Source organism: Pongo abelii, chromosome 7 (assembly GCF_028885655.2).
Source record: "Pongo abelii isolate AG06213 chromosome 7, NHGRI_mPonAbe1-v2.0_pri, whole genome shotgun sequence".
NCBI classification, from domain to species: Eukaryota; Metazoa; Chordata; class Mammalia; order Primates; family Hominidae; genus Pongo; species Pongo abelii.
This window is the reverse complement of record NC_071992.2, coordinates 84169480-84180179: the sequence shown is the minus strand read 5'-3', so window position 1 is coordinate 84180179 and position 10700 is coordinate 84169480. Positions and strand designations below refer to the sequence as shown.

At 34.6% G+C, this 10700-nt stretch overlaps 1 long non-coding RNA gene across 1 annotated transcript in view; it reads right to left on the bottom strand.

The window, feature by feature from the left end:
• Window positions 1–5690: 5690 nt before the first annotated feature.
• LOC112134679 (uncharacterized) overlaps window positions 5691–10700 on the bottom strand; it is a 60658-nt gene continuing 55648 nt past the window's right edge. Inside the window, exon 5 of the long non-coding RNA XR_010141174.1 lies at window positions 5691–10557. This is a non-coding gene — a long non-coding RNA (uncharacterized LOC112134679). The remainder of the gene's footprint in view (window positions 10558–10700) is intronic.

The window sequence follows — 10700 nt, the reverse complement described above, 5'->3', positions numbered from 1 at the left end:
TAACACGGTGAAACCCTGTCTCTACTAAAAATACAAAAAAAAAAAAAAATAGCCGGGCGTGGTGGTGGGCGCCTATAGTCCCAGCTACTCGGGAGGCTGAGGCAGGAGAATGGCATGAACCCTGGGAGGCAGAGCTTGCAGTGAGCCAAGATTCTGCCACTGCACTCCAGCCTGGGCAACAGAGCAAGACTCCGTCAAAAAAAAAAGAAAGAGAGAAAGAGAGAGAGAAGAAAGAAAGAAAGAGAAAGAAAAGAAAGAAAGAAAGAAAGAAAGAAAAAGAAAGAAAGACAGAAAGAAAAAGAAAAAGAAAGAAAAGAAAGAAAGAAAGGAAGGAAGAGAAAGAAAGAAATAGTGAGATTATCCTGTATTATGCTTGCAGATCCAATGTACTTGTAAAGGTTCTTTAAGTGAAAGAGGGAGGCAGAGGATACAGAGAAGTAGATGTGACTATGGAAGCAGAGATCAGAGTGATGAAAATGCTAGCTGGAGCCACGTGCCAAGGAATGGAAGCAGCCTCTAGAAGCTGGAAAAGAAGAAATGCAGTCTCCCAAATAGCTTCCAGGAGGAATCCATGCCTGCCAATGCATTGATTTTGGTCTCATGAAACATATTTAAGACATATGATCTCTAAGGTTCTGATAAACTTGTATTGGTTTAAGCCACTATGTTTGTGGTCATTTGTTACAGCAGCAAAAGGAAATTAATACATTAGCATTGTATAATTTTAATATATAATTTCTGTAAATGTTTTGTTAGATTTATACCTACATTTTTATTTATTTTTGAGGGATTATAATTGTATTGTATTTTAAGTTTTGGGGTCCATGTGTTTATTGCAAATATGTAGAATTAAAATTAATTTTTGAGTATTTTTTGTCCTATGACCTTGCTGATTAGTTATTAGTTGTTAGTTTGTACAAGATTTTTGTAGATTCATCGGAATTTTCTATGTAGAAGACAATTGTGCCATCCGCAAATGGGATGATTTTATATATTACATCCTGATCTGTAGTCTTTTGACTTTCTTTATCTTGCCCTATTGCACTTACCAGAACTTCCAGCACTAAGTTGACTAAAAGTGGTGAGAATTAACATCCTCTTTCTGTACCTGATATTGGGGAGAAAGTATCAATTCTCCCCACTCAGTATAATGTTAGTTGCAGCTTTTCAGTTGAAGCTTTGTATCAAGGTGAGAAAATTATCCTCTATTTCATTATTTGTGCTTTTAATTATGAATGTATGTTGAATTTTAATTCTTTTTACTTAGTAGATTATATTTTTTATTTATTTTTACATGTTTTTGACAACACATCTTTATTCTTTTTTGACAAAAAATAATTGCACATATTTACATGTAGTACAATGTAATGTTGCCATATATATACATTGTGTAATGATAAAATTGTGGTAATTAGCATATCCATCACTTTAATCATGTATTGTATCTTTGTTTGTTTGTTTGTTTGTGAGATAGGATCTAGTTCTGTTGCCCAGGCTGGGGTGCAGCAGCATGATCATAGCTCATTGCAGCCTCAACCTTCCTGGCTCAAGTGATCCTCCCACCTCAGCCTCCTGAGTGGCTGGGACTGCAGGTGCATACCAACAAACCCAAGATGGGGGCTTGCTATGTTGCCCAGACTGATCTTGAACTCTGCCTTAAGCAACCCTCAAGCCTCTCATACTGCACCTGGCCCATTTCACTGTTATAAGAACATTCAAAAACCTCTCTTCTCGCTATTTGAAATATACAATGCATTATTGTTAGCTATAGTCACCCTGTCGTGCTATAAAGTAATGGAACTTCTTATTCTTATCCAGCTGTAACATTGTACCCAATGACCAGCCCCTCCCCATCTCCCTTTTTCTTGTGTTCTCCTAACTCTCTGGTAACAACTATTCTACTCTGAACTTTTTTGAGATCAATTTTTTTAGGTATTACATATGAGTGGGATCATGTGGTATTTGTCTTTCTGTGCCTGGCTTAATTTACTTAACATAATGTCCTTCAGGCTTATCTATGTTGCACAATGACACAATTTTATTCTTGTGCATGGCTGAATAATATTCCATTGTATATATATATATATATACCACATTTTCCTTATTCATTTATTCACTGGTGGGTCTTTAGTTTGATTCCACATCTTGGATATTGTGAATAGTACTGCAATAAACATGAGATCTCTTTTTGACATACTGATTGTATTTCTTTTGGATACATACCCAGTGATGGGATTGCTTGGTGAAACAGTAGATCTGTTTTTAATTTTTTGAGGAATGTCCTACTGTTTTCCATAAAGGCTGTATTAATTTACATTCCCACTAACAATCTATAAGGGTTCCCATTTTTCCACATCCTCAACAGCATTGATATTTTTTGTTTTTTTCATAATAGTTATTTTAACTGCAGTGAGGTGATATCACATTGTGGTTTTGATTTGCATTTTCCTGATGGTTACTGATGTTGAGCATTTTTTCAGAAATGTGTTGGCCATTTGTACGTCTTCTTTGAAGAAATGTCTAAACAGGTCTTTTGTCTACATTTATTTATTTATTTATTTATTTATTTATTTATTTATTTATTTTGAGACGGAGTCTCGCTCTGTCTACTTTTAAATTGAATTAGTTGTTTTTGCCATTGAGTTGAGTTCTTATAAGTTCTGGGTATTAACTCTTTGTAAGGTATACAACATGGAAATGTTTTCTCTCATTCTATGGTTGTTTCTTCATGCTGTTGATTTTTTCCTTTGCTGTGCAGAACTTTTTTAGTTTGATGTTGTCCTGTTTGTTTATTTTTGTTTTTGTTGTTCCTTCTTTTGAGGTCTTGTCTAAAAAATCCATGTCCAGACTGATATCATGTAGTGTTCCCCCCCTTTTTTGTATTAATTTTATAGTTTGAGTCTTACATTTAAGAGTAGATTATTTCAAGTAGATTTTTGTATATGATGAGAGATAGGGTCAAGTTTCATTCTTTTGCATGTGGATATCCAGTTTTTCCAGCACCATTTATTTTCCCATTGTGTTCTTGGCAACTTTATTGAAAATCAATTGGTTGTAAATGCATGGATTTGTTTCTGAGCTTTCTATTTTGTACCATTGATCTGTGTATGTATTTTTATGCCAATACCATGCTGTTTTGGTTACTATAGATTTGATTTTGAAATTGGGTAGTGTGATGCCTACAGCTTTGTTCTTTTTGCTCAAGATTGATTTGGCTATTTGGGGTCTTTTGTTATTTCATACAAATTTTAGGATTGTTCTTTTTTATTTCTGTGAAGAATGACATTGGAATTTTTGATAAGGACTGTATTGAATCTGTAGATTGTCTTAAGCAGTATGAACATTTAATAATATTAATCCTTCCAATTCATGAGCATGAAATATCTTTCCATTAATTTTTATCCCCTTTAACTCATTTAATCAGTTTTACAGTTTTCATTGTAGAGGTATTTTACCTCCCTGGTTAGATTTATTCATAGGTATTTATTTATTTGTAGCAACTGTAAATGGAATTACTTTCTTCTTTTCTTTCTCAGATAGTTCACCATTGGTGTATAAAAACACCACCGATTTCTTATATTAATCTTATATCCTGCATCTTTACTGTATTTGTTTATTAGTTCTAACAGGTTTTTGGCAGAGTCTTTAGAGTATTCTATGTGTAAGATTATGTCATCTGCAAATAGGGACAATTTGACTTCCTCCTTTCCTATTTGGATGTCTTTTATTTCTTTCTTTTGCCTAATTGCTGTAGAAAGGACTTTCACTACTATGTCAAGGAGTTGTGAAAATGGGCATCCTTGTCTTCTTCCAAATCTTAGAGGGAAAGCTTTCAATAAAAAAGAAAAAAACAGGCTAATATTGCTAATGAACATAGATGCAAAAATACTCAACAAAATACTAACAAACAAAAGTCAATAGCACATTAAAAAGATTATTCACCATGAACAAGTAAGATCGATCCCAAGGATGCAAGAATGGTTTAATGTATGTAAATCATAAATGTAACGTATTAATAGAATAAAGAGTAAAAATCATATGACCATCTCAATAAACCAGAAGAAGCATTTGACAAAATTTGACATCCCTTCATGATAAAACCTCTCAACAAATTAGGTTTGCTACCTCAACATTTTAGAGCAAAAATATTGTGCGGATAATACTCCCCCACTCCCACATAATTTCCTCTATTAACATTTTGCATAGTATAGAATGATGCATTTGTTACAATTAATGAGCCAGTATTACTACATTATTATTAAGTGAAGTTGGTAGTTTACATTAAGGTTTACTTTTTTTGTGTGGTACACTTCTATAGGTTTTGACTAATGCATGCCTTATATCCACCACACAGCACAGTTTCATCATCCTAAAAATCTCATATGTTCCATCTATTTATCTCTCCTGTCCTCCCTGCTACCCTACCTCAACTTCTGGAAACCACAGATCTTTTTAAGGTCTCCATAGTTTTGCTTTATTCAAGATTGTCATGCAGTTGGAATTATATAATATGTAGCCTTTTCATTTCATACTGGCTTTTTAAACTTAGCAATATGTACATAATATTCCTTCATGTCTCTGCATGGCTTTATAATTCATTACTTATTATATAATTTTTATTATATAGTTCATTAATATTATCTACAATTATATTCCATTGTATGGATGTACTTGAGTTTATTCATCTACTAAAAAATATTTTGGTTAGCTTTCAGATTCTGGTGATTAAGAATAAAACTGATGTAAACATTCATACACAAGTTTTTATGTGGACATAAGTTTTCAACTCATCAGGATAAATATCTAAGTAGGCAATTGCTGGGTTGTGTGGTAAGACTATGTTTAGTTTCATATGAAACCGCCAAATGGTCTCCTAAATTAGCTGTACAATTTTGTATTACTGCTAGCAATGAAGGAGAGTTCCTATTGTTCCACATCCTTAACAGAATTTAGTATTGTCAGTTTTTGGACTTTTATTCATTCTAATGCTTGCGTAATGGTATTTCATTGTTGTTTTAATTTGCAATTCCCTAACGACTTATAATGTTTTGGGTTTATTTTTTAGTCACTTACTAGGTTTTTGAGGTGAAAGCTCACATTGTTTTGAGTCTTTTCAAAGTCTTTTCTAATGTATGCACTTAGTGCTATAATTTTTCCTCTCAGCACGGCTTTCACTGTGTTCTACACATTTTGACATGTTTTAACTTTCATTCAATTTGATGTATTTTTTTCTTTCTCTTGATAATTCCTTTTTGACTCATGGATTATTTAGTAATAGGTTGTCTGGTTGCCAACTGTGAAGAGATATTTTTTGTTTTATTTCTGTTAGTGATTTCTAATTTGCTACCATTATGTTTGGAAGACATTCTCTGCATGATCTCAAATCTTTTCTATTTGTTGAAGTCTGTCTTATGGCTCAGAATATGGCTGATTTTGGTACATGTTCCATGGACATTTGAAAATAATGTGTATTCTGCTGATGTTGAGTGGAATTTTTATAAATGTTATTTAGATTCTGTTGGCTGATGGTATTGTTGGGTTCTTATCTCCATGTTGATTTTATGTCTAGTTTTTCTATCAATTGTTGAGAGAAGTATGAAGTCTTTATCCATCATTGTGGATATGTCTGTGTCTTTTTTTAGCTCAGTTTTTGCTTCACATGTTTTCAATTACATTACTTGGTGCATGCTCCATCTACCATTGCTATGTCTTTGTGGTGGACTGACACTTTTGTCATTATACACTATTCCTCTCTCTCTGGTAATTTCTTTGCTACAAAATCTACTGGAATTAATTTAGTCATTTCTATTTTTGTCTGATTCATGACTGAATTTTATATTTTTGTACTACTCTTTTAATTTCAGCCTGACTGTATCATTATATTTGAAGAGTTTTTAATATTCTATAATTGTCATGGTTTTAAAATCCATTTGCCACTCCCTTTTAATTAGTGATTTTAGAACATCTGCATTTAGTTAGTTATCAATGTGCTAGTATTTAAGTCTGCATTTTATTTTAGGCTTTATTTCTGCTCCCTACTTTTCCTTTCAATATCTTCTTTTTTCCTATCCTGCTGTGGGTTAATTGAACATTTTTTATAATTTTTTTTTTTTTTTTGGAGAGAGAATCTTGCTCTGTCACCCAGGTTAGAGTGCAGTGGTGCGATCTTGGCTCATTGCAACCTCTGCCTCCTGGATTCAAGCAATTATGCCTCAGTCTCCCTAGCAGCTGGGATTACAGGCATGTGCCACCATGCCCAGCTAATTTCCGTATTTTTAGTAGAGACAGAGTTTCACCATGCTGCCCAGGCTTGTCAGTATAATTTCATTTTGATTTACCTATAGTGTTTTGAATGTATCTTTCATATAACTTGTTTCACTGTAGGTATCACATTATACAAACATATCTCAGAGATAGTGCAGGTTGAGTTCCAGACCACCACAATAAAGCAAATATGGCAATAAAGTGAGTTACACAAATTTCTGATTTCCCAGCACATGTAAAAGTTATATTTATACCATATTATGAAGTGTGCAATAGCATATTTCTAAAAACACTTACATACCTCAGTTAAAAAACACTTTATTGCTAAAAATTGCTGATACAAAGACACTAAGTGAGCACACGCTGTTAAGAAAACAGCACCCGTAGATGTGCTTAATGCAGAATTGCCACAAACCTCCAATTTGTAAAAAAACATTGTATCTGCAAAGCACCATAAAGTGAAGTGCAGTAAGATGGGTATGCCTGAATATACCATTTTTTATACATAAACTTATTACAAGGTGCTGATATAATTTTTTTTTCAAGTTAAGTGAAATATATAATCCTTACCTCTTTTCTATGCCCCTTTACTGTCCCATGTTTATATAATAATAGTCCTAAATATTATCTCTACATAAATTTAGAATAAAATCAGTGTTATAACTTTGATTTAATGATCAAACATAATTTAGAAAACCCCAAAGGAGAAGGAAATCCCATTTTATTTACCTTACTTTTTTCTGTTTTCTCCCTTTCCTGGTGTCTTTCTTTTGTTTTCCTTCTGTTTAGAGAACTTTCTTTAGCTATACTTTTTGGATAGGATAGTAAATTATCTTAATTTTTCTTCAGCTTAAGAATATTATGATTTCCCTTTCACTTTGGTTATAGGATTGAATATTCGGGGTATAGGATTGTTGATATGGTTTGGTTCTGTCTCCCTACCTATATCTCATGTTGAATTGTAATCCCCAGTGTTGGAGGAGGGCCCTGGTGGGAGGTGATTGAATCATGGGGGTGGTTTCCAATGGTTTCGCACCATCCCCCTAGTGCTGTCTTGCAATAGAGTTCTAACAAGATCTGGTTGTTTAAAAGTGTGTGGCACCTTCCCCTTCACTCTCTTTCTCTCCTATTCTGCCATATGAAGATGTGTCTGCTTCCCCTTCGCCTTCTGCATTGATCCTAAGTTTACTGAGGCCTCCCAAGTCACACCTCCTGTACAGCCTGCAGAACTATGAGCCAATTAAAGCTCTTTTCTTCATAAAGTACCCAGTCTCAGGTAGTTCTTTATAGCAATGTGAGTGAAAATGGACTAATGCAATTGTGAAACTAGGATTTCATTCTGGGTACAGGATTGTCAGCCTAGGTTGAGAGCTCTTTTCTTTTGACACCTGAAAAATATCGTGCCACTTCCATCTCTCCTCTGTGGTTTCTGATGAGAAATCTGTCATTTTAATTGCTCTTCTCCTATTGGTCAAGTGCCTTTTCTCTGTTTGCTTTCAAAATTTTTCCTTTGTTTCTAGTTCTCAGATGTTTAATTACAAGGTAACTTGGTGTGAATATCTTTGTGATTACCCTGTTTAGGGTTCATTCATATTTATTCATATTCTGTAGGTTTATGTCTCTTATGAAATTGGTAGATTTTAGATGTTATTTTTTGGTGTACATTTTTATTTTTTATATATTTATATATTTATTCAACTTTTATTTTAGATTCAGGGTGTATATGTGCAGGTTTGTTACGTGGGTAGTGTATTACTGGGGTTTGGTGTACAAATGATTCCATCATCCAGGCAGTGAGCATGATACCCAATAGGTAGTTTTATGATCCTCACTCTCCTCCCAGTCTCCCCTCCAAGTAGTCCCCAGTGTCTATTGTTCTCATCTTTGTGACCATGTGTACTTGGAGCACATTTTTAGACCCACCCTATTTCTCTTCTTCCAGGTCTTTGTTAGATATTTTGTTATAGTCCACAGATCTTGGAGGCTCTGTTCATTTTCTTTTCCTTTATCCTCTCTGTTGTTTAATTATGTGATTTTTCTTCTTCTATCTTATAGCTACCTGTTTTCTTCTTCTGTCTCTTCTATTCTGCTGTTGATATCATCCATTAAACTTTTACTTGTTATTACATTTTTCTGTTCTAAAATGTCCAATGGTTCTTCTTTGTATCTTATATATCTGTGCTGAAACTTTGTTTTTTAAATTTGTTTCAAGCATGTTTTGATTGTTGAAGTATTTTTACCACAGTTGCTCTAAAATCTCTGTCAGATTATTTTAATAGCTCTGCCTTCTCACTATTGGCATATAATGAATTTACTTTTTATCCTTTTTGACATTTTCCTTGTTATTTGTATGACAAGAAATTTTTGATTGAAACCTGGTCACATTCATATTATGTTAAGAGTCTTTGGATCTTATTCAAACTTCATCCTCCAGCTGCTTTGTTAGGCACTGCTTTGAAAGGGGGAAAAGTGGCTCAACACAGCTTTCTACTGGAAGGTAGAATTCACTTCCAGATTCTTCACTTCTCCTCCATTGATACCTGACTCTGCTGAGAGAAGCAGGTCTTAATAACTACTGGGCATAGATATTTGTGCTGCCTCTCCACATGATCTCTACTGACACCATAGTGGTGGTGGCCTTGTTATTAATTAGTGGTAGTGAATGTCCTCACTTCCCACTAGGATCCTCTGATGCCCTTCCATTGGGGAAAGAAGGGCTGCCTTGTCACTGCCAGGTAGCATGAAAATCCAAGTTCCCCATATGGTCTCCATTTACACTGCAGTAGACTCTTGTTACTGGCTAACGGAAATGAAAGTTTTGGCTCCCTTTTCCGTGTCCTCTGACACCACTCCTGTAGGGGTATTGCAGGCACCTATTTACAACTTGGTGAGGGTGGCAGTTTAGACTCCGCACTTGGGCTTTGTTAGCATGAGTGGAGATGAGGCCACAAGGTTTTTTTTGTTTGTTTGTTTAGTTTTGTTTTCTGGATGTGGTTGGAGTAGAGCAGTTACAGTCTGAAAGTTTTCTGCCTTGATAGTCTGCCCCTTTTCTGCTCCTTTGCTAAAGATGGCAGTCTTTCATTGGAGCTTTTTCTCCATCCAGTGTTGTTTGTGGATTGCTGATTTTTCATCTCCTAGTCTGAGATATATGATGGAAAAGAAAACCCAGGAAACCCACCACCATGTTGTTCTTTAAGACCAAGGTCCCTGGCTTGTCTACCTTTTCTCCATACTGCAAAGTATTCCTTTTTTTTTCTTTTATTTTAGGTGGGGGAGGTTAAAATATATATAGTGTCCAGAAATTTAGTTGAACTTAGCTGTTGGAGGAGGGAAAGTTCTTCCTTATCTTTCCTGATGCTACTTGGTCTAATCAGAAATGTTGCAGAATTGAGGGCAGTTTTGTTTTGTTTTGTTTTGTTTGTTTTGCTTTGTTTTTTGACAGAGTCTCGCTCTGTCCCCAGGCTGGAGTGCAGTGGCGTGATCTTGGCTCACTGCAACCTCCACCTCCTGGGTTCAAGTGATTCTCCTGCCTCAGCCTCCTGAGTATCTGGGACGACAGGCGCATGCACCACCACGCCTAGCTAAGTCATTGAGACCAGGTATTACAATTTTTATTATTTGATTATCACTTTGATATTTTTTTCTTCTGAGATGGTACTTAGTTTGATGGAACTTTTATACATTAAGGTTATTAGCTCTTTTGCCCTATGTGAGCAAATATTTTCTGAGAATTTTTATTTGACTATTAGTTTTATTTATGGCATTTTTTTGAGTCACATAAATTTTAGAACTCTCTACGGGAAAATCTCCATAATAGTTATCCTTTATGAATTATTCCATTGTTTTGAACTAATATATTTTATGACCATTTTGTAATTCAATAAATTTTTATGGATATTTTTTCCATTTTTTTGTGACTTGTTGGTTTGATTAACTTTTACATTTAATTCTTTAATCCGTGCAGAATATATTTGGTTGTATAATGGAGATAAAGCTATATTTGATTTTCTTCACATAGTTAACAAACTGTGCCATTATCATTATTATTAAATAATCTTGCCTTTCTTTAGAGTCAAAAATTAGCTCCATGTACTTGGTTTCCTTGATCTGATGCTGTTTTTCTGACAGACTTTTCTGCTTTGGGATTTCTGATAAGGTCACTGCTCCATTGAACTAGAAGCCTTATCTCTTATCTTCAAGACTTGTTTTGTCAACAAAGAAGATCCTATCTCCAACAGTTCATTTATTTCTAATGCACACAAATCTTGCTTCCTTCATGGGGCAGCTGACCTCCTGGGGATAAAAAAGGAAAGACAACTATTTATTTTTCTTCCTTTAAGAATGGCATTTACCGTTATTCTGGAGATGTATATTGTGCCCATGGTGGAGAATACAGAAGATAGAATGGTGGAAGGAATATGAGTTCTGAAACAGAA